The sequence below is a fragment of the Diceros bicornis genome, chromosome 20 (assembly GCF_020826845.1).
Source record: "Diceros bicornis minor isolate mBicDic1 chromosome 20, mDicBic1.mat.cur, whole genome shotgun sequence".
Classification (NCBI taxonomy): Eukaryota; Metazoa; Chordata; class Mammalia; order Perissodactyla; family Rhinocerotidae; genus Diceros; species Diceros bicornis.
Window position 1 is genome coordinate 19480845 of NC_080759.1, and position 24697 is coordinate 19505541.

The 24697-nt window shown below is 42.6% G+C and overlaps 1 long non-coding RNA gene across 2 annotated transcripts in view; it reads left to right on the forward strand.

Annotated features, from left to right (window-relative positions):
- Positions 1-23646, forward strand: part of LOC131419174 (uncharacterized) — a 45890-nt gene extending 22244 nt beyond the window's left edge. Inside the window, exons 1-4 of one of the 2 annotated variants that reach the window (XR_009223167.1) lie at positions 10476-10549; positions 17663-17732; positions 18533-18644; positions 19290-23646. This is a non-coding gene — a long non-coding RNA (uncharacterized LOC131419174). Of the gene's footprint in view, positions 1-10475; positions 10550-17662; positions 17733-18532; positions 18645-19289 lie in introns of those variants that run through there. The other variant, XR_009223166.1, reaches the window with a different exon arrangement.
- Positions 23647-24697: the final 1051 nt, after the last annotated feature.

Below are 24697 nucleotides of genomic sequence, written 5' to 3' on the forward strand. Positions count from 1 at the left end.
GATTTGTACAAAGTGTCAGAAAAATGTCATATACTATTTCACATGATGACTTTCTTTTTCACAAAATACACTAGGACTAGCACCTCCAAAAGGCATTGGTTTGTTGTCCCCTTACCAGTAAGATCATGCTTTTTGGCTTCAACAATTTATGGATGCCAGTGCTACTAATAGCTCCCACAAGATGAGAGTAAATTCCTAAAATGTGGGCTGGATGCTGAGCGGTTTGCCATGGCTTCCTATAGGAGGAGATTTTGTGGGCATTCGAATGCCTCCAGGTAACCAGTGAATGCTACCCCTGGAAGATTATGTATCCCCATGTCTACTCCTTAGTGATTAATTTTAGACTTTTCATGTCTGGAGTGCAGGAAGCCAGCCTTTTGAGGCTCATTCCCAGAAATCCCTTTAGGCTGGTTGGCGCCAGTGGCTCCTTGTTATAAAAAGACCACTTGAGTTTGAGATTTTGGAGACTCTTCCTGAGTCTTACACACAACACTGCAGTAAGGAGAGCATGGCGGAAGGTGGCGGTTTAGAGCCAGAATGGAGGGTGGGGACAGGACAATGCTGAAGTGGCCAGGATAAGGTCACAGAACTCAGAGTGAGTGCTAGAAATAGAATTCAGGTCTAGCACTTTCCCCTCTGCAGGGAACTGCCTCCTTGTAACCTGAAACAGGGTTAGCTTGGGGCAAAGCAAAATTGGCATTTTCTGAAGGGAGATTTTTTTTTTTTTCTATCTTTATTCTCTGCTGGAATCTAGAGACTCCTTGGCTGGGCGCTAGATGTTTTTCACTGGGGAGAGGCCCTGTGTGGTTAAATTCAGTTCCTCCCACCCTGAGATAGTCCCTTGCTCTGACCTTCACCTGAATGTTTAACAAAACTGAAATGGAAGGCAAGACTAGAAAAGATCCGCAAAGAGAGAAAGAAAAGAATCATTCATTGCTACATTGCAAAGAGCTCAGGTGTCTGATTACCAGGCTTTCTATTGCTGCTTTGGCCGCAGCACATGGAAGGAGCAATGTTGGTTGGACTTTTAAAAAAGAATATTATTATTGTTTGAGTAGAAAACAAAACAATTATTCCAGTGAAATCTGATAATGTTTTTCATGCTATAGGGCTGGTGAATATTAACTTGTAGTTGTTAAGTGGAAAATGTCAGATTTGGAGAGATCAGAAACAAGGTAAATTGTATAAATAAAATCCCTAAGTGTATAACATTTTTGGAAAGAATATGGCAGCTTTCCACTACCTGTCTTGGAACAGCTAGGTCACCACAGAAACTGTGTAGGTGGGTGTCTTTGTTCCTTTATTCATTCATGTCTGCCGGCGAATAGCTGTGGTACTCTGTGCTGTGGACAAATAAGACACACGCTCATCTGTCCTCAGAGAGCTTATAATGTACAGGGAAGATCAAAAAGGAAATGTACATGAACTTGAGACTCAGATATGTCGGGGTCTGCAGGAGGGACTGACAGGGCTAGGAGCATAGGCAACTCTCTCCCTGAGCTGCTCTGCTTTGGGGGAAAAGAGCTAGCAAGGGTAATGTTTGTGCTCAGCACTTGGGGGCAGCTGGGGGTGAGGGAGAGATAAAGAGATCAAGCCGGTGACTATTCTCCAGACCCACCTCATGGGTGGGGATGCATCCTATGGGGAGAGGGCTCTCCAGCTTCGAGGAAATACGGAAGGGAGCCCTGCTCTGCAGTTCTGCTCAGATCATGCTGAGGCTTTGATCCACAGGGAGAGCTGCTCATGCATCATGAGGGGTCGTGGGTTGGGGAGCATTTCCTAAATGATGTCCCCCAGGGCATGGATCTCAGCGTTGTCCATGGGACCAGGTACCAGCAGTGGCGGCAGTGATGCGAGACTCCAGAAGAGCCCACCTGAAGGAGGTCTAGAGCTGGAGGATAGGGAGCCCATGTGAGATGCTGTTTCCTGATTCCCCGCTGGGTGAGACTTTAAGGTGAGCTGAAGCAGGGGGGAAAAGAGCTGGTAAATTCCGATTAGTGAAGTGTGGGGAATCCCACTGTATCCACAGGCTGGTGAGGCCCAGCAAAGGGTTATATACAGAAGACTCTAACTCAAGGCAATGTGAGACAAACCCTGTGGGTTTTGCAAGGACTAGATGATTTAAAGTTTTTTCCAATTCAAAGAGTTTATGTTATGAAACAAGAACTGTGGAAAATCAGGGAAGAATTTATTCAAGTGATGTATCAGGCATCAGTGCGATTATGCACCTCTCCACATCCTCTCCCATTTATGCACATCCTCCTGGCTTCGCCTGACTCTGTTTCCAGAGTCACATATTTTACCGCAATTAAAAAACAAAGAATAAGAATATTCCTCAATAATGATCAGTATACTGAAAATCAATCTTAAACAAAAATAACTTGACTGTCACAGAACTCTGGTGTTTACCATCTTTCTTTATGTGGGGAATTGCAAACATAGATTTTATTAGTTTCCCCGAATGTTAACTTGCTACTCTGAAATTATGGAAAGAGTTCTTGAGATTGGTAACACAACAATGTGAATGTACTTAACACTTACTGAACTGTACACTTAATGGTTAAGATGGTAAATTTTATGTTATGTGTATTTTACAGCAATTAAAATAAAAGGTAAAAAAGAGCCTTTTTGGCTCAGAAGTTTCCCAACTATAGAGTCAGAGAGAAAAAGACATCTACACGTACTTGAGTAGCCTGTATCGTTACTGTATGCATTTTAGGAAGCCAAGCATACTTCTCTGTCCTTGCCTTTTGTTACATGATAAAGCACATTTACAGTTTCCATATTTTCCATGGAAGATTAGAATGGTGCTTTGTTATCCTTTACCACTGTGGTGGAGGCTGCTGGTGCTCGCTGACATCCAAGGTCCCCTATTCTTGGGTTCCCCATAGATGGCACTTCTCAATCCCTGTGCACCCAGGGGGTCCATGAGACTAGTTCTCATCAGAGTGAATGTGCCTCACTTAAGAGCAGTGGCACCTTTTCCACATGCTCTCTTTTCTCCTCTGCTGGCCAAATGGAGAGGATTCCAAAGACTTAGAAGAGGGTGGCACTGTAAGAAGGAACGAGCCTGGATCCCTAAATGACTACGTGGAACAGTGCTTGACTGCAATCTTGCATGAGACTGTGACAGGAATGAGAATAAACTTCTGCTGCGGTAAGCCACTGGAATTTGGGACTTGTTAAGTAGTTAGCCTACTCTGACTAACATAACCGTAAAAGGCATTACAGAGACAGGGTGTATATTGATGTACCTGTAAGCTAAGGAAAGGTCAGGTAGGTAAGGGAAATGGAAATTACATGTTTAATGATTCCCAGGTGTAAGCATTTCATGTTGCTCATTAATCATGTGGCAAATATGTTTAAGTAAACATAGACAGGCAATTCCTGTTCAGCAAATATCTCAAGGGAAAGGGGTTTTGTTGAGGCTTGGACCAAAATGTTAATGCCTCCCTTTGGGCCCAGCACAGCAGTTGTGGCAGAAATCAAAGATAAAGACTTCCCAGGGGAAGATGAAAATGCAACTCAAGGGGAGAGAGTCAGGAGCCCCCAGTACAAAAGTCCCTTTCAGAGTTCTTGTTCCCCCACGTCTTGGAGATTTGGAACTTTTAACAATGATCAATGCTGACGACATACAAAGGAAATTAAGGCACCCTGACTCTTAGGAGTTCCCCAAGCAGTATCCACCTAGTCCTGCTCCTGGTCCCATCCCAGCCTTGCTTCTAAGTTGTTCTCAAGAACAGTGTGTTGGAGACTGAATTCCTGCCTGTTGACCCCAGCTCTGCAGCCCAGGACAAACCGTCTGCCCTGCCCCAACTTGGGGCCCTTGGTCTTGGCCCCAGTGTGGACCATTGGTCAATGGTATTGTCAACCAGTTTGTCCTTCCTAATGTAGAATGAGCTTTCAGCTTCATACCTATGGTTCTTGGAGATTAGTAGGGTACATTTTTATGATCCTTCAGTGAGTTCATAGTCACTTAAAATAAAATTCTTATCACGCCTCACAAGGCTCTGCATGCTCTGGCCTCTGCCCTTCTTACTCTAACATCTTGGGCTGCCTTGCCCCCTTACTCACCACAGCTACCCTGATTTTTCAGTTCCTGAAAGATGCCAGCTCTTTTTCAGGCCCTTTCAACATGCTGTTTCCTGTGCCTAGAAATGGTCTTCTCCCTGCTCTTGCTATTCTTAGTTCCTTCTCTTCCTTAGATCTCAGCCTATAAGTCACCTCCACAGAGAAGCCTTCTCTGACCCACCCACCTAAGCAGATCATCTCTTGTGCCTGCCTCAGACTCTCTCAGCCCACCTCTTACTCCAGCCATTGTGGCTGCAACAGCGTTATCCAGGTGTCACCTGATGGCACCTTGCCTCAGCTGTACCTGGCTTCTTCAGGTTTCTGCTCCAGGGTTTCTCTGATGCTGCAGTGGAAGCTTTGCATGCACAGCTTGGGAGCGGGGGGGAATCGACAACCCATGACCAATGGGAACTGGTGGGCTAATGCTTCTCTCTTGCGTCCCTCAGGTGGACATTTTTGAGGTGCATTCTACGCAGTTCCTTAGTTCCCAACAGGATCGTCCTCATGGACCACAGCAGTGACCAACTTGAGACTGTATACCCTAGGATCAGCTTTTCGTCTTTCTTTATTTTCCAATCCCCAGTCCTACTCCTCTTCCCTGTGGTCACTTCCCAAAATAAACTACCTGCATGCAATCCCTTGCCAAGCTTTCCCATGGAGAACTTAGGTGAAGAGAATCCCCTCCCTTATTTAATATCTTAGGATCTTCATTTCTTTCAGAGCACTTATTATAGCTTACATTAATTTTATTTATTGCCATGATTATTTTTTGTTCTACACAATTCTAATCTATACAATTAGAATGTAAACTCCAGAGGGCAGGAACCTAGTCATTTTCAGCTGTCTGTATCCTCAGTTCCTAGTGTGAAGTGCCTGGTACAGAAACACCATCACTAAATATATATTAAATGAATGAACACATCTCAAAAATGTTGTATTTTATTTTAAGAATGACAGTTGTGTTCTAGGCATTGAGAGGCAGTGTTGCATAGTGGTTAAGAGTATACCATCTGGAGTCAGACTTGCTTGGGTCGGTTCCTGACTCTGCCACTTAAGTAGCTTAGTGGCCTTGAACCAGTTACCAAACCATGCTGGGCATCAATTTCCTCATCTGTAAAATAGGAGTAATAATAGTACCTAGCACATGGGATTGTTACGACGCTTAAATAAGTTATGTACAAAGTACTCAGGACAGTGCCTGACACATAGTAACCACCCAGTATACTTTTTTATTTCTTTAATCTTCCCCTTTTTGTAGTCATTTAATGAAATTTAGACTTGCACAGATGTAATATCCATTTTAGATCTTCCATATTTTTCAGTCCTTTAGCTGCATTTTTTGAGTATGCCAGGATTGAATAATATCAATCTAATGACCCACAGCAGAGAGTTAGGGGATTTAAGAGTGTGGTACTTTAAACATTTCACATGTCTTTGGTTGCCCCTAAGAAGTGCTTTGAGAACATATTTATATTAAGCAAAAGTCGACCAGGACCAATGCTAACATGCAACATGTTAATTTGCTCGGGACAGTTCTTGTCTTTTGCGGGTTCTACGTCTGTGTGATTACATTTAGAAGTTGTAAACTAGAACTACTACTGAATGGTAATTCATGATCCAAGCTCCTCAGTGTCTTTTGGAATTGTAATAGCTATTTAAACAATGATCAGATGTTGCATTAAGAAATACTGCGGGGGTGAGGGTTGGGAATAGATGCCATTACTGATATGATTGCATACCAAGAACTGTTCACACTCCTGCCTGTCCCTTCCCAGTCCATCAGGAGCAGGGCCCTTCTTTTCCAGAAGGAACTCGTGCCCCATCAATACTGGCTTTTTGTGGGTCACTCTCATAAGAGAATTTGTGTCTACCTAGGGGCTGGAGAATGTTAGTGCCTTGGTTCCAGCAAGCTCCTCTCCTACAGAGTCTCTCCAGAGAAAGAGCAAAACCCAGACACCACCCTTCTGCTTGGGTCGCAAAACTCCCTTCAGGTGACTTTTAGAAACACTTCGTAAATCCATTTAACTCTTGGGAGAAAGAAGACGTAGAAAGTGGGTTTTAGTGCTGTAAGTTTCAATCCAAGACAAGGAGACTGTGTCAGCACGTGGGAGGCAGAGATGTGGACGCCTGGATGTTGTTCTTGGGCTGCGGAGGGGAGGCAGTGCCAGAATTCTGTTGTTGTTACCTCAGCCTCCCCACTCACAAAGAGGAGCGTGCCCCGCTCCTCTCCTGACTTCCCTCTTAACTTTCCCTTCTGACTAATCCCCACCACCTTAGGGCCAAGACAGGTGGCCAGGCCTGTGGGTCAGAGTTGGGTAAGGCAGGTGACAGGGTGGCATGACTCTAGGAAATAAGAGAGTGGTGGCGACTGAGGGAGTCTCAGGAGTTTCCCTCTAATATGGGTTGCAGTGCGCCATCATAAAGTAAGAGTACTAAAATAGGGAGACAATTAAGTGTTGTGGAGCATTGAAGAGAGGAGTTCTGGACCCTGATTCTGCCACTGACCAGCTCTATGATCTTCTCCTCTTTGAGCCTTTGTTTCCTGGAGATTGGACAAGTGGTTTTCTAACTTGGGCAGTTGGTGATTGTACATGAGCCAGTTTTTAGCCCTTTGCTTTGTATGGTCTGATTCTGCCCACGTCTCTCTATCGGATGGTCTCTGACCCTATAAAAGTCAGCAGGGAAGCTCATGTAGTGGCTTTTGCAATAGGAATCTGATTTTAGATGCTATTATTTTTCAAGTATATTAAACTAATATTTTAAGTCTACTATTTTTTAGTTGTTATTGTTTTAGCCTAGAAGAATATGCTGTGGAGTTGCACTTAGCCTGGGACATGGCCTATGGTATGGATGGGTGAGCTCCATAAAAATGATGAGATCTCCTTAAATTATATATGTGTGTACATGTACATAGATACATGTGTGTGTATATGTATACATATCCATATGTGTGTGTGTGTAATAATGGGTTTAAACAACATACCACTTTCTCAAAAGTTCCTTCATACTAGTCCATGTAATTTCATTACAGTTTTGTTTTGTTATGTTCTATTTATCTCCATTACTTTCTCACCTCATTGCCGTTCCTGTCCGTATTGCTGCCCAATCTGCTGCTGTAGAATTTTAAGAACTCCTCAAGGTGTTTTTAAAGGAAGCAGGTAAACAGCTTTGGCTGACACCTCCAGCGAGGCACAGCGACACACGCCAATACAAACAGGGAGTGGGAGGTTTGCTGACAGCTCTGGGCACTGAGACTTCAAGACTGGTTTGGTGATGCAGACTCAAAATCAAGCAGTGATTCGTGGAGGAGCCAAAGAGGACTCAGTCATGTTGTGTCTTGTACCAGCTCCCTGCACAAGGAAAGGAAATTCTAGAAGAGGCTGAGCCCTCTTTCAGTCAAAGGAAGAGAAGAAAAATGCGCAACGGGAGTGGGAATGCACACAGATGCTAACTCAGCAGCTCCTGTATAAGGTCTCAGGGTTGTGGCAGGGCTGGGTCCACATGTCTTCTGTGTTTGGTGTATGGGAGCTGTAAAAACTCCAACATTATCCTGTGTATTAGTTACGATACAGATTGGGCCACTGTAATGACAAGATTACCAAACACAGTGATTTAAATAAGAAAAGAGTGTTTCTTTCTTATATATAAGCTCAGGTATCCTGTCCAGAGTTGGCTGGTACCTTATGCTGTTGGGGAGCCTGCTAATGTGAAGTGCCTTGCTCCGCTAAATGTTCTTCAGTTATCCAACGTAAAAATGAAGCTATTCCATAGCCACACGGTAAGCCTTACAAATCTAAGAGAGTTTGTGGAAAAACAAAGGAAATGAAGAAGATCAAACATGCATTGCAGAGAGTGTTGGCAATGTGGTGTAGAGGTTACATGGAGCCTTCCCATATGGTTTATAATTTTTCCTCTGCTTCTTGCTAGCCTGTGAGCTTGAGCAAGTTATTTAACCTCTCTGTGTCTGATTTATAAAAAGATGATAATAGTACCTACCTTGTAGGCTTGTTGTAGGCTTGCATGTATTAATCAGTTAATACATGCAAAGTGCTTAGAATAGTGCCTAGAATATAGTTATAACCTAGTAGCAGACACTGTTGATGCCCTACCTGAATCCATTGGTACTCACCATTTTGTAAACTCCAGATGGGTTTTTACTGCAAGCATTTGTGACTCTCTGCCTCTGGGCTTCCTCTAGCCTTTGCTGCCTGCAGGGCAGGCCGTAAGTGCTAAGAAGTTAAAAGATAGCAAGTAGCTCTCAACCACGAGGTTGAACAGTCCTCAACAGCTTTTTCGTCTCTTGGGTGAGACAACTCTGAGGCGTGTTCTACATCACCCTGCAGGAGTCCCCAGGGTGACTGAGCCCTGGTTGCCCACGTTAGCAACTTGTCATTGGCATATTCTGTATTGCTTCCTTGCTTTCCATAGTTCATTTCCCCACTCTCCTGGTCTTCCTGGCATTACCACTCAAATTAACTGCTTACGTTCTGGATCAGCCTCTGGGTAACCACAACAAAGACACTCTGCCCTTACTACACACTTTTATTAAACTATGATGATCTTAGGAAGCAGTCTGATCCTGGCAGCCCTAACTCTTCCCTTTTCATGCACCTCCACCTCCCAGTGTTCCTCTTCTCACTTTCACAATAACATCTGTACCAGGATGAGACAAACACAGATTCCCGTGCCCCCCAAACCTAGCCCCACTGATATGTACACGGAGTCCCATGAAAACCAGGCCACAAGGGAAATGGAATGTTGTGGTAAAGAATATTCACTCTCTTTGGGGCTTGCTGCCCTGCCCTAACTTCCTTCAGGCTTGTTCTGATTTCTCTTGGGAGCTGCACATATGGTGTATTACTTAGATTGGTGCCTGGGTTGTGACTGCACATTAAATCTGAGACATGGGGGAGGACCCAGGTACACAGCTCTACATCCTGTTGTGATGGATAAGCATTCTCTTTCCATTTCCTCCCTGGGGCAGGGAGAGGATGGAAGTGTTTTTCATGAAGACAGGAAATATCTTCACTACTGCTTTGTGAACTAGATGGAATTATCCTAAAAGAGCAGTCTGTTGGGGTGAGGACAGAAGATATGTGGGCTGGATTTTCAACTGAATGATTAAACAATAGTGATCTCTGTGGCCACACCCTGCTATTTTACACGACAGAAAGAAACAACTTGGCAAAATAAAAATCAATGTTTTCTTTCAGATGTGCTATCATCTCACTGTTATAATTATGCAAGACCCAGTACCAAGAAGTGCAAAAGTAATACAAGTAGTCTTTACCTTGCAAGTGTGTCAGTCACCACAGTTCAGTTAGTTTAGTTAAACAAAACCAGTCCCATCCAACAACACGGTTCAAATGTCAGTTACCATGGTATATGAACTGTGAGTACCTGCATGAAGTACAAACTTCTTGCTAGCTCTTCAATACACAAGTCACTTTGTAAATATGTGCATCACCATCAGTTAGTTACCAATCATGTCACTTCTGTCAAAGTCTATTGGTAATTGGTCATTGTTCATCTTTTAATCAGTTTACACACCAACAGTAAAGTGGGTAGTTGTGTTCCATCCTTGTCTTCTTGTGATAACCCATGTGACATTTTACAAAAATAGATAATCAATGGAGGGAATTGACCAACAAAAATGGAAGAGAAGAAAGAAAGAAAAAGTAATAACGCGGGAAGTGAAATTCAAATCGAATGTAATTAGAGTTTAGAAAATATAGCTGAGCATGGGAATGTTGACCCTGGAGCCATTCTAGAGACTCAAGATGAGCAACCAAAGGAACTTAGTGAAGGTGAACTTACTGCCATAAATGAGGAAAGTGAGAAAAAGGATGAAAATGTCCCAGAGGAAGCGACGCCAGCAAAAAAAATCGCATTAAACAAACTCTCAGATATTTCATGGCATTGAAAGTGCACAGGATAAAATGTTGGAAGCTGATCCAGATTTAGAAGGGAGACTGAAAATTTACCAAGGCATAGAAAAGATACTCGCTCTGCATAAGTTGTAGAAGAAGGCAAGCATTGCTCTAACCGCTCTTGATACATTTTTACAAAGAAACACAACACTGTAATTCTCAATATTTCCAATCTGTTAAATTACAGTATGCTGAATAAATATTTGTTTTGTTATTTTTTTCATTTCCGTATACATTTATAACTGACAGCAAGAGAGTTTTTAATATTTTGACAAAAATTTCTAAAGATCATGGAACAATTGTAATTTTTCCCAGTGATTAAGATCCCTTTGTATGGCTTCAGCCTGCATGTCATTTTTACATGACACTATTACATTACAGCCTGCACTGTCATTTTTACAGTACTACACTATTGCATAAGGACTGCCTGTACTTGAGGTTTTATCTTATTTTTTAGGATGGTGAAAACATGTGGGCTTTGGAGCCTGTGTGCCTGGGTTCAAATCCTGACTCTAGCACTGAACTGCTTGATGTCTACTATTGGTCAAGTAAGCCAACCTATCTGAGACTCAGTTTTCTTCTTTGAAGAACATGGAAATAATAATAATACTTACCACATAAAGTTCTTGAGGTGACAGATGAGAAGGCTTCTGGAAATGCACCTGATATTCAAGAAACATTCAGTAAATAAGCTCCATGAAAGTAGACACCTTATCTCTTTTCTTTACTGTTGTATCCCTGGTATTTAGAACAAAGTCATGTAGTAGTTGCTCAATAAATATTTGGTGCATAAAAGACTGAATAGTCACATTTAATATTCAAAAAATGTCAGTGACCTGATTCTGTTTCTCTTTTCTCACTTTCTGGAAATTGTACACTTTCAGAGAGTTGAAAAAACCATGAGGCCCAGTTTTACTGAGAACCCAGTAGGTTCACCAATGACCCCATCGTGTTGTCCTTCCCTCACAGTCATTTCTGTCTTGTTTGTCCCTGCCCATTTGATTTAGGTGGCAGGGTCACTCGGCAAGGTTAAAATCTTTCATATAAATAACAAACTTATACAAATCTATAGGAAAGGGGCTGGCCCCGTGGCTTAGCGGTTAAGTGCTCACGCTCCGCTACTGGCGGCCCGGGTTCAGATCCCAGGCACACACCGACGCACCGCTTGTCTGGCCATGCTGGGACGGCATCCCACATACAGCAACTAGAAGGATGTGCAACTACGACGTACAACTATTTACTGGGGCTTTGGGGAAAAAAAGGAGGAGGATTGGCAATAGATGTTAGCTTAGGGCCGGTCTTCCTCAGCAAAAGGAGGAGGATTGACATGGATGTTAGCTCAGGGCTGATCTTCCTCACCGAAAAAAAAAAAAAAGGAAAAACACTAAAACTTCAAAAATGAGAAAAGGAAAGAACAATTAATTTGCAAATGAACTTAACAAATATTTGGGGAAATTCAACCTCACTAGCAGCCAAGGAAATGTAAATCAAAACCAGGGAGGGGTTCTCTTTGCCGTCACATTTGCACAGATTTCCAGACTGAGGGAGATAGAGCCTAATGAGAGGGAGGTGAGGAGACCCTCTTCTCAACTGCTTTTGCTTGTGAGAATTGGCATAATCCCTTTAGGAAGCAATTAGAACACAAAGATCATGGGCCTTTGACCCAGTAATTCTCCTTCTCAAAATTGATCCTGAGCATTCAATGTGGACGAAGCTTTATGCGTAAAGATCTTCATGATGGTGTTATTTCTAAGAGTGAAGGTGGGAAACTACCTATATGTCCAAAAATAGGGATTGTTTATGTGGAAGATGATATATGTGCTTCTTTTAAAGCAGTGTTTTTCTATAAAGAGACAAATGTTTGTGATAGAACATTGTATATAAGAAATATTTTTAATTACATGTCAAAACCCAAACAACTGATACCTTAATGCCATCCTGGAAGAAAATACTCCAAAATGTGAATAACTACCATTTATTATGGCTCCACCATGTTCCAGGGGCTTTGTATATTTTATCTTTAATCCTCACAACAATCTGCATGGTAGATATTATTATGCCCATTCTACAGAGGAGAAAATTGAGGCTCAGAGGGCCAGGTAACTTTTCTGAAGCACCAGCTAGTTATATACATCTGTCTGACAGTAAAACCAGCTCTTTCCTGCTAGATTAGGCTCTTTTCCTTGTTAGGCTGAGTTTCTTTTAAAATTATGAGATGAATTATTTTCTAAATTTTTGAGTTTTTGTGTTTCAAAATATTTAGAAGCGTAGACTAATAATAATCATAAACATGGTTAACAAGAAAACAATGCAACCTTAATAAGTCATTAAACACTCTGAGCCTCAGTTGCTATCAAATAAATAGTACTTAATCCCTGCTTGTTTTAGAGGGCTGTATATTGAAATTAAAGTGAGATAGCAGATAACATGTATCAAAACCCTTTCAAATTATAAAAGGAAAAGTGCTCAAGTTTTAACTGCTCTTTTCTTAAGTTCTTAAATTGAAAATTTTATTTACTTCAGTTATTTATGAGTTATCACAAGATTTGAAAACCTTCGATAAAGTGAGTGCTTTCTCAGTCACAGATTTTAATATCTGCCTCAGTTAAGAAGTGAGGGGGGGGAGTCATTGTTTTGCACAGTTGATGTGGAAAACCTAGCACACATCCAGCATTCTTTGGGAAAGGAAGTGGAAGGCTCCTGTATGAGATATTTTGGAAAGAAGGTAACTATAGAATAGGCTGGAAGTTCCAGATGGAAAAAAGCCCTTTTATTGATTCTTGTTGAATATTCATGGAGTTGAAACTTTCTGTCTCTATTGTCCATATTTTGAGTCTGGTTTGCAGTCAACGGTTTTCTAGTTGTTCTCCTAAGGGTTCGGGGGTGATGTTTTTGCTGCACTGGGCATTGTGTGTGTGTGTTTGTGTTTTGAGTATCACCAGATCCTGGGCATTTATGGAGCATCATTGCCTTCAGGGTCTGTCTACACTGGTTTCTCTCCAGGATGCCAGGCTCATCCTAGATGTCTCCTCCTGATAAAAGGACAAGATGCAAAGATTATTCAAATCACTACGCACCTCACCAGTTTATTTGGGTTTTACCCAGGGGGTGACCTGGAAGCCCGTGGAAAAATTTAAGAGAGGCGAACCCCTTGTTCTTTCTGCACCAAGAGAAAGCCTCCTGGGCAGCCTCTAGGCAAGCAGGTAGAAATGTTTGGCTGGGGCAGCTGTAGCTTGACTTTCCCACAAAGTTATAAAGGTTATTTGGTCAGTGACTCCCTCCTGCAACCTGCTTTTGCACAGTCACAATTTTAACTGCAGGGTTTCCTGACACCCAGATCATTTAAGGGAAAGTGCCTTCGGTGCACAGTGCAATGAGGGCAACTTTTTAAAAAGTGATCTTTTTTCTCTGTTAAGAGAGAGACTGTGGCATGGACTCAAAACATCAATTAAATATACAATCAGCTCCATTTACAAGACAAACTTTGAGTCCTGCCTTATATACTGAATAATTGTCATCTCCCCAGCACAAGATGCAAACTGTGAAGTAGGGTGCTTCAGTCTTGCCTACTGGAAACTTGGTTCAGGGCCCTTCTCTCAGCTGTAACAGCCTTCACTGTGATGCGAGTTCCACCAACATGTTTCAGCATGGAGGAAGTTTGGTTTGGCTGATTTAAACTTAAAATAGGGAAAGAAAAGCTTTTTGTCTTGTTCGTCTTCTAGATTAGGCTGCAGTTTTGAATTAGTTGTAATCACCTGTACTTGTTTATATGTCGAAAATGCAATCTCATGCATGATTTTGGCAGATTCTAATAAGACCCCAGAAGGTCTAGGAGATGATTGTAAATTGTTTCCATGCCGGCATTATTTACTTTCTTATTGGACTCTTTATGTGTAGCACTTGGTCTTATATGCAGAAACATGGCCAAGAGATGGGTTTAAAAACTTGCTTCAAGACGACAATTTTTGGAGAAATTAGAAAAACAGTATCCAACAATAAAAGAATGGTTGTGTTCAAGAATGGCAAAAATTTGCAAACTTTTTCTCATAGGGCAAGATAGCGTAATTTTAGGATTGCGGGCCGTTCAGTCTCCATCGTAACTACTCAGCCTTCCTGTTGTAGTGCACAAGACCGCAGACAGTGGTCTGTGGGTGAGGCTGTGTGACAATAACGCTTTGTTTACCAAACCAGGCAACTATTTGCAGGCCCATAGTTTGCCAATTCCTGAATTATGGTATAATCCATTTGATGCATGCATCTGGTATGTTGCTTTCAGCTGAAAGTAAGGGAAAACCCAATTAAAGATATCCTAAAAATCTTGTTAATCTCTTGTAAGAAAATTATCTCACGTGAGAAGACTCATAATAGGGAAATCCCAGGGCTGGGTAGTTAAAGCAGTTTGGTGATGTCATCACAGTCCCAGGTTTTTTCCATTTTTCTACTCTCCCACCCTGGCTTATTGGCTTGCTCTCTGACTGATGTGCCTCATAGTCACAAGATGGCTGCCGCAGTACTAATGTTACATGTAGATGCAACAACATCCAGCAGAAGAAATAAGACTTTTTTCCCCTCCATGTCTCTCTCTCTCTTTTTTTTTTTTTTGGTGAGGAAGATTAGCCCTGAGCTAACATCTATTGCCAATCCTCCTCTTTTTCCTGAGGAAGATTGGCCCTGAGTCAATATCTGTGCCCATCTTCCTCTACTCTATATGTGGGATGCCTGCCAAAGCATGGCTTGATAAGCAACGCGTAGGTCCGTGCCCAGGATCCAAACCTGCGAGCCCCGGGCTGCTAAAGCAGAGTACGCGAACCCAGTCACTATGCCACTGGGCCAGCGCCTCCACGTTTCTCTTTTTAAGAGCAAGAAAATCTTTCCGAGAAGGCCCTTCTATTCCATAGACCTTCATGTCTTATTGATTAGACCTGGGGTAGAACATTTCAAGAAGTATTTGGACTAGATCATTGTATTAGTTGCCTGTGGCTGCTGTAACATCAGAATTGGTGACTTAAAACAATGGAAATTTATTCTGTCCCGGTTCTGGAGCCCAGAAGTCCAAAATCAATATTGCTGGGCTGAAATTAGGTGTTGATAGGGCTGTGCTCCCTCTGGAGCACAATGGGAGTGCTCTATGGATTCTCTATGGGAGAATCCATTCCTTGCCTCTTCCACTTTCTGATGGCTGCTGGCATTCCTTGACTTGTGGCCACGTCACTCCAATCTTCAAATCGCTCTCTGCTCCATTTTCATATTGCCTTCTCTGTGTGTCTGTGTCAAATCTCCCTTTGCCTCTCTCTTATAAGGACACTTGTGATGGCATTTAGGGCCCACCCAGATAATCCAGGATAATCTACTCATTTTAAGATCCTTAATTCAATCACATCTGCAAAAACGCTTCTTCCAAATAAACTCACATTTACGGGTTCCGGGGATTAGGACCTGATAACCTTGGGGGCCATTACTCAACCTGCTACAGTCATGGAAAACTCTGATTATCAAAGTAAAAAACTTTGACATTTTCCAAAGTAATACAGAGCCATTAAGTCAATTACTGGCAAGAGGGAACTGCCATGATTGTTTTCTATTAGTCAAGATTTACTTAAGTCAAATAAGGGGGTGCATAGGCCTAAAACATTGGAATTTAACCAGAAGGAGTAAATCCAAGATATGACTATTAGATGGGCAAACATCAGTATCTGCTATCACATACATTTATGCAACTATTATGTTTAGCAAGAGTTCATAATGACTTCAGAAAATAATTTTTATAAAGTAAGGTAGGAAAAAACTTTATATACAGTGTGGTCACAACACAGAGTGAAATACTCTTGTGCATAAGAAAAGATGAAGAGACAATATACTAAAAAATTACTAGTGGTTTTCTGGTGGTAGTGGGGATATGGGTGATCAATTTTCTTTTCTCTCCTTTTTTGTATTTTCCAAAATTTTTATAAATATATATATATATATATATATATATATTGCTTAAATTAAAAATATATTTTGGGCCCGCCCTGTGGCTTAGTGGTTAAGTGCGTGTGTTCTGCTACTGGCAGCCTGGGTTCGGATCCCAGGCACACACCAATGCACTGCTTCTCCAGCCATGCTGAGGCTGCGTCCCACATACAGCAACTAGGAGGATGTGCAACTATGACATACAACTATCTACTGAGGCTTTGGGGGGAAAAAAAAAGGAGCATTGGCAATAGATGTTAGCTCAGAGCCGGTCTTCCTCAGCAAAAGAGGAGGATTAGCATGGATATTAGCTCAGGGCTGATCTTCCTCACGAAAAACAAACAAACAAAATATATATATTTTAAAAATAAATCAATAGCATTATATTGTTAGATGATAATACTGGATTTTTTTTAAAAAGATAATTTCAGTTTATTTTGAATCATTTCACTTTATTTCTGTTTCTCTTTTAGTTACTATATCATGAAATTACACAGAATAGTCATGGATTCCATCCATACAAGTTCTTGTGCTTTCAGAGAGCTAGACCCCTCACCTTGTCACTAGAGTTACCTTTCTGAGACACAGGTTGTGAGATCCATCATGCTTCTTATCAAAAACATTTAATGTCTCTGTATTGCTTTAGAAAATGCCTTTTTGTTTTAAGTTGGTTCTGAGTTCTCCATGACCTTGTCCAAATCCTTTTTCCAAGTCTTCTGCGCCAGATGCCCACTCCATTCAGTCATGTACCTCCTGCTTCTCCCTCCCTCCATGCCATGCCCTTTCATACTCTTCCCCAGGCTGATCTCTAAGTCGGGTGTTCTCACTGTGCTCCCAGATGGTAGAGCAGAACCTTTACCTGGGAGCTTATTAGGAATGCAAATTCTCAGGCCCCACCCTAGACCTACCGAATCAGAAACTCTGGGAGTGAGCCTATTGATGCATGTTTTAACAAGCCCTCCAGGTAATTTTGTTTTGTTGTTTTTTTTGAGGAAGATTGGCCCTGAGCTAACATCTGTTGCCAGTCTTCCTCCTTTTTTCTCCCCAAAGCTCCAGTAGATAGTTGTATTGTCATGGTTGTACATCCTTCTAGTTGCTGTATGTGGGACATTGTCTCAGCATGGCTTGATGAGTGGTGTGTAGGTCTGCACCCAGGATCCCAACCAGCGAACCCTGGGCCGCCGAAGCAGAACGCGCGAACTTAGCTGCTATGCCACCGGGCCAGCCCCACTCCAAGTAATTTTGATGCATGCTAGAGTTTAAAGGCCTCTGGGCTAGATCTCTTTGTCCTATTTCTTTCATTATTGCATTCTTACATCTGTGGTGATCATCATTGCTAGAATAACCACTATATTATTATTCCTAGAGAATTAATTTGTAAATCAATTTTACAAGTATATATTATGCCAGCAATTGGCCTTTCAAATGAGTAACATACCTATATTCCTATGATTGCCTTGCTATATCGGTCACTTTTCCTTTAGGTAAACTTTTCTTGTCTTGTTTCTATGTATTTTCTGCATACAAGTCAATGACCAAGGCAACAATGAATACTCTTTCTTAATAATCCCCTGGATCACTTATTCTAAAATCATCAAATGCCTACTTTGAGCTGGGTGTTGTCTATGATTCAGAGCCATTCCTTCAGCTGTGGTCCATTGAACCAATCTAGTAACACATGATCATCCTGCCTCTCCCTTCTTCCTCAGATAAACCAAAACCATACACAGAAGGATCATGGGCAGTGTGTCTGGAGGCCCAAGAGAGCTCCCAACCAAGGTAATTTTATAATCTTGGGCAGATCATTTTTCCCCAGAGTCTTGCATTCATCATTGGTAGAAGTAGAGATGGTAAGCATTTTTTGCTTTGCATATGTGGACTCTCACGCACTGGGATTTATGAGATTCTACAGAGCTCTGTGGTGAAAGAGGGCTCAGGTCCTACGTTTTTCTCCACTCCCATCAGAGGGAAGTTTTTTTTTTTTTTGATCGGGAAGAGTTGCCCTGAGCCAACATCTGTTGCCAGTCTTCCTCTTTTTACTGAGGGAGATTTGCCCTGAGATAACATCTGTTGCCAATCTTCCTCTTTTTGTGTGTGGGACACTGCCACAGCATGGCCGCTGACAGACAAGTGGTGTAGGTCCATGCCCGGGAACCAAACCCAGGCCACTGAAGCAGAGTGCACCAAACTTAACCACCAGGACACCGGGGCTGGCCCAGGAAGTGTATTTTGACCTCTGATCAGCACCCAACCCCATGCCTGGCACAAAGTCAGGGCTTAATAAACAATTGTTGGATAAATGAAAGAAAGAATGGAAGAAAGGGTGGAAGGACAGAAGGATAGAAGGAAAAAAGGATGGAGGAGAGGGAGGGAGGGAGAAAGCAGAAGGAAGGAAATGAGGAAGGAAGGGAAGGAGGCAGGCAGGGAGTTGGCTAAGTGTAGATCAGACACAGCTCCTGATGTGGGAAAGTGCTTAAGGGAGACAGAATTGGAGCTCTAATACCTAACCTGTGACATATATAGAGATAGATATGCTCTAACAATAAATTAACTATTGGTTCTTTCCCTGATGTTTTCAGCAGTTCTTTCCAGGTGCAAAGGGCGGAGGCCTCTTTGAGCTGCTGAGAAAAGGGCTTAGTGAATTGTAAAGCAGAATGCAAATGGTGATTAACTAAGACACGGCAAGCGAGGGTAAGTCACCTGAGCAGTCCCAGGAGAGACTCTTTTGCCTTTTTTTGTCATTTGAGTTCTGAAAATTGTCCCCAACATAGACCACATCAACCTCAAATGGTCTATTATTAAAATTTCCACTCTGAAAATCTGAGTAACTTAGGAATTGTAGGAAGTGGACCATCTGGAGATAATTTATAAATAACTCTCGCCTTTTAAATCAACTCTGTCTTCCCAAAGAGTCCTCTGTCCTGTTGTGGGACCTCCGCCAAGGCCCAAACTGCTAAATTGGGCCAGCGACACTGAAGTCGCTGGTGGGAGCTTCTTATCTCTGATTCTTCTAAGAATTTGGGACGCTTCATTGAAACATTTGTTTTTCCTCATGTAAAATGTAGGCTAAAAGTTATTGGCTGTCTTTAGATTGAGAAAGCCTTTTAGGATTTTGGTGCATGTGATTCACTCAGCTTTTTCTTTATCTACTGCTAAAATAATTGAAAATCAAATCAAATTGAAAATCAAATATTAAAGAGAAACCCAAATATCCCGGACACATAGTAAGGTTTGGGGGTGTTAAAAAATGACTAAGCCCGTTGCTCCTTTTTCATTGAATCCTGTTGACATGAAAGGGAGCCATTAATACCATCTTCTCCCCTCCCTTTCTTTCAGGTCCATCCTAGTCAGCACAACCTTAGCCACTGCAGTGTGTCTCTGAAGAGCCAATCTAGCTGTTTTAAACTGTACATTGGTGCTTTGTGGGGCCAAGGCAGATGGGACCACGTGAAGGTGATGGGCCTGGGTAATGATCCCTGTCACTGTATGTCTGTGAGGTTTCCATGTTGATATTCTTTACTTGCCTCTGCTGAGCTGGAGCAATCAAAGTCTCAAGTCTGTTCACACCCTGGGATTATGACTCGATCACCAGACATTATTATTGCTCAGGGAGAGGCAAAGTTTAAAAATGACCAAGTTCAAAGGAGAGCCCTGCAACCTGTGATCTCTGTTTGTCTAGCAGAATTCCGCCAGCCTCCACTCCACACACCCAAAATGCTCACACACACAGTCCTTCCCTGCCCTAGGCTGGAGGCTCTGAGTTAATACATCTGCCTAAAACTGGGCTTTTTGGATTGGAGGCTTTCACATTGCTTCTCAAGGATCTACTAATGGCAAATGACAAAACTGACCAGCTGGTGCAGGAGAGATTCATATTCAACTCATTCCATGAGAAACAAGAAATTTATAAAGCAGGGCTTTTCTGGAGTTTGGGTGAAAATGTTTTAATCTGGGAAATATACAGCATAACACACAGAGCTGTGTTAGTTCAAACATAATGGATGTGGTGTAATATTAGCTGAACACATACCCATTTCTGAGAATATTATTTGGCCTGAAAAGGTATGTTCATAAAGGGACTCTTCTCTGTTTCTCTCTGGATCCCATGGAGTTGTTCTTTTTTGTGTGGCCTTCACATCTTCCCTTTTGTTCCTCTAACATTTTGTAGCATTGGTTTTCTAACAGGGAAAGATATGTATTCCTAGGGATGTGTATCAGCATTTCTAAAGGAAATGTATGTATACTTTGAAAAAACATATTTCATATTATAATAGAATTTCATAATTTGGGTACCAATAAGATGCCATTGCTCTCATAATATAAGCAAAGAGAGTGAAGTTTGACAAGTTCTCTTTGCTAGAGGGAATCTGTATCAGTGAGTCTTCAAAGGGGGGCACCCGTTGGGGGTGGGTCTCATCTCCCTAGGTGGGTCATGTCAAGATCTTGTTGGGTGGTCGGGCATAACATTTTTGTTTATAAAGTAGGAAAAGGACCTTTTTTTAAAAGATTCAAAAGACTTCCCGGCAAAGATAACAGGAAACACCTGTATCTCTCCTGTAGGATCAGGGTCAGGTGACTGAGCTGAGACAGGAGTCCCCCTGCCAAGGTAGGAAGAGCATATTCAGGGCCCATGAGAAAGGTGGGCCCATGAGAAAGATAAGTGTTGTGTGTGAAGACAGCCATGGCTTCAACAACACAGGCTTTGCCTTCATTGCATGAATGCGATTGCTCTAGGAAAATGCAAAGAGAAAGAAGATTGAGGACAGTGAGTCCAGCAAGGGTCCTCAAAATGGGGGTCCCGTGACTTGCAGAGCTGGCAGCCATGAGGCTGCAGTAGTTTTCCTCAAGAAACAGTTGTGAAGCGTTTGGGGAGGGAGCAGGGACAGAGGCTGCTTCCTAATCTCCACTGATGGTGCCCTGGGCAGAGAGTGGGGTAGACGCCCCACCTGAACAAGCAACAGCAGAGTTCATTCCTGGAACTCTTAGCAGGGAGGCAGCTCTCTCTAGGTGACTTCATGGTGTCACTTCTACAGGGCTTTCTGAACCTACCCAGGTGCGTTAGTCCCACATTCTTCAAGAGCAATGGCTCTGGGGAGCCAGAAGGGTGAGTTGAATAAGAGTGGTAACACACGGGACAGTATCAGAAACGTAGCAAGGCAGATCTAATGAATGAATTTTAATAGTGAAAAGAAGAGAAAGCCCAGTGAGCAGTGCCAAATGCCACAAGAATCACCACATCCCGCAGCTGAAGATGGGACAGCGAGGGCAACTGGGGCATGATTTTGGTGGAGGAGCTGGAAGGACCCTGTGTTGGTGAATGGTTACCACTCCCCATCATGCTAGGGAGGGGTAGCAAGCAGCACGGAAGGAGCCCAAGCTGCACAACAAACAGACTAGCACGTCTGGTACACGGACCCTTAAAGATCACTCTTGAGCCATCCTGAGGCCTCGTGAGAAAGGAGGAGTTTGAGGAGTTGCAGTCTGGTGAATTCCCTGGTGGGACCTCAGCATTTAAGACCCCTAGATTATGCTCTTCCAAGCTGATGTACAGGGGGCTTAGAGATGGGGTTAAGTACCTGGAATGGGGGCAGAAACCACAGGAGTCATGAGACACTGGGGACAGAATGGACAATGAAAGATGTCACCCACTGGTAGGGGGTCCAATGAGAAGCATGTTCTCTCAGAGATTTAGGGTGTTGCTGAGGTGGCAGAGGGCAATTAGAACTCTCCATTTTAAAGAAAACTGAGCCATAAATTAGTAGAAATACAAGTAAACTTTTTGGAAACCTCTTCCCACCTTCCTTAGATAGTGATGTTTAATGCAAGGATTGCTATGACGTCAGCCAGACTAGACTGTCTACAAACCAAGCCGGGCTGCCTCCAAGGCTCAGAGTCAGAGCTACTTACTGACTTACTTGATATGTTATCGTATCTAAAATAGCAACCAGGAGAGAAGGACTCATGAAAATCCAGGCAGGGAGCACCTTCATCAGCACTCTGAAATGCAACCAGCGAAACACTAACTAACCAGCACAAAAATATGAGAGCTTGGGACAAATGAAGAAGAGAGGATATAGAGCACAAATAGCATTTTATTGAGAATCGCTATACATAGGCTCTTCCTTCACTCTCACTAACTAGCTAGGGACATTTGGGAAAGTAATTTAATGTCCCTGAACCTTGGTTTCCACCCACATAGAACATGAGAGTTGAAGCAGGTGGTCCCTAGGACATTTTGTGTATCTGAGGTCCAGGGTAGTTCGCAGACTGGAACACTCCCAGATTTTCCAGAACAAATACTATTCCTCTGATATGGCCTCAGCCAATAGCATGATCCATCTCCTCCCAGGGAATGTCTCCAATTAGAAAATGCAGGGATGGATCTTTTTGAAACTGGATAAGAGACCTCACCAAGCAGTGTTAAGTTTTCCCCATGGCCCCGTGTTTGCCATGCATTTGATTCTCATTGTGGTCCAAGCTTCTCCCACCACATCCATTTCACCCACCAAGAAACGCATTGACAATCGTGTGGACTATGGCGCTATTGCCCAACTAGACAGGCCAACCTGTCATTAAGGAGACCCAAATCCTGACGCAGAGCCCAGCATCTCAGGGAAAGACCCCTGACAGTTTTGCTTGACTTTTGATCCCAGTGATGAGATAAAGTGTGCTGGGTTGACTTTAACTATTACATAACCCTTGTAATTATAGAGCTTTCACTTTGGAGCCTGAGGGAAATGTCACAGGTGGTGGACTCTGAGCTCTGGGCCAGCTGGGCCTTCCCTAGTCATGCCTAGTCTCATATTCAAAAGGAGAGGCCAAATTATTTTTACTCCACCCGCAGCAGTAGACTCAGCACCAAGACATTTGGGGTACATTTTATCTCCTCAGTCTCTTTTGGAACCCAATATTTGTTCATTGATTCACTCCTTGAGTACCTACTGTGACTAAGGCACTGTGTGGAATAGTGACAATTACTCTTTTGATGTTTCTTCAACATTTGTATACTTGATCCTCTAACCCAGGGGTCAGCAAATCACAGCCCCTGGGCCAAATCCAGCCCTCTGCCTGTTTTTGTACAACCTCACAAGTTTAGAATAGTTTTTACATTTTTAAATGGTTGAAAAAGAAATAAAAAGAATAATGTTCAATTCAAATTTCAGTTACCCCTCCTACTCCTATCACTCAGTCCTAAGAAGTGTCTATAAATAAAGCTGTAATTATTAGAACACAACTGTGGTAGGCAGAATTCTAAAATGACCCGCAATGACACTCGCCCTTGTATAATCTCCTCCCCTTGAGTGTGGGTGAAACCTGTGAATATAATGAGGTCTCACTCCTGTGATTGTGTTACATTATATGGCAAAAGGGATTTTTGTAGGTGTAATTAAGAGTCAATCAGTTGACTTTGAATTATTCAATAGGGAAATTATCCAGGTGGGCCTAACCTAATCGTAGGAGCCCTTTAAAAGTAAAGAGTTCTTGGGGCTGGCCTGGTGGTGCAGCGGTTAAGTTCGCACATTCTGCATTGGGAACCTGGGGTCCTGGATCCTGGTCGCGGACACACTCACCACTCATCAAGCCGTGCTGAGGCGGCATCCCACGTAGAAGAACTAGAAAGACCTACAACTAGGATATACACTTGTGTACTGGGGGCTTTGGGAAGAAAAAAAAAAAAAGAGGAAGATTGGCAATAGATGTTAGCTCAGGGCCAATCTTCCTCAAAAAAAAACAAACAAACAGTAAAGAGTTCTTCCTGACTAGTAGTGGAAGAGGAAGTTAGAGAGATGTGCTCCAGCTGGCTGGAATAGAGTAAACATTCATATTATGAACTGCCAATGAGAGACTTGAGAGAGGCCTCTAAGAACTGAGAGTGGTCCCCACCGACATGAAGCAAGGAAACTGGGACATCAGTCCTACAATCACAAGGAACTGGATTCTTCCGACACCCTGAATGAGCTTGGGAGCGAATTCTTCCCCAGAGCCTGCAGATAAGAGCCCATCCAGCCAACACCTTCGTGTCAGCCTTGTCAAAGCCTAAGTGGAGAACTCAGCCAAACCCACTCAGACTTCTGAACTATAGAACTAGAAATAATAAATGAGTGTTGTTTTAAGCCACTAAGTTTGTGGTCATTTGTTATGCAGCAATAGAATAGTAATACAACAGCCATGCTCATTCATGTACATATCATTTATGACGGCTTTTGCACTATGCCGGCAGAGTTGAGTAGTTGCAACAGAGAGACCTCATCGCCTGCAAAACCTAAAATGTTAACTTTCTGGCTCTTGACAGAACCTGTGCTCTAAGCAAAAATGTAATCTCACCTCAGATGTGTTTAGTGAGAGTTTTGTGCCTGACCCAGGGCTTGCAAGAAACAGGACCATGCAACAAATATTCCTTTCATCAAACTGAATTAGGCCCCAAAACTAGTAGACACCAGGCTGTCTTGCAAACTGACTCTCCATTCCAGTTTGTAAAAGGTTGGGGAGAGAGACAGAGAGAGAGTGTTAACATATTTAGAGAGAAAAAAATCAGAGGAATGTGTACCATATGCATATTGGAGGTTGTTGTTTTCTATGTTATGAATTTCTGTAATCGTTGAATTTGTGTAATAAATTTGTATTAAATTAATAATAATTATAACCTTATCATTTTTAAAGGGTACACTGTGCTCCACTGTGTGCTCTTTGGGGCAGTGGCCTGGAGAAGAGAAGGCATGAAAGCTATTGCCTTGTGATCAGAA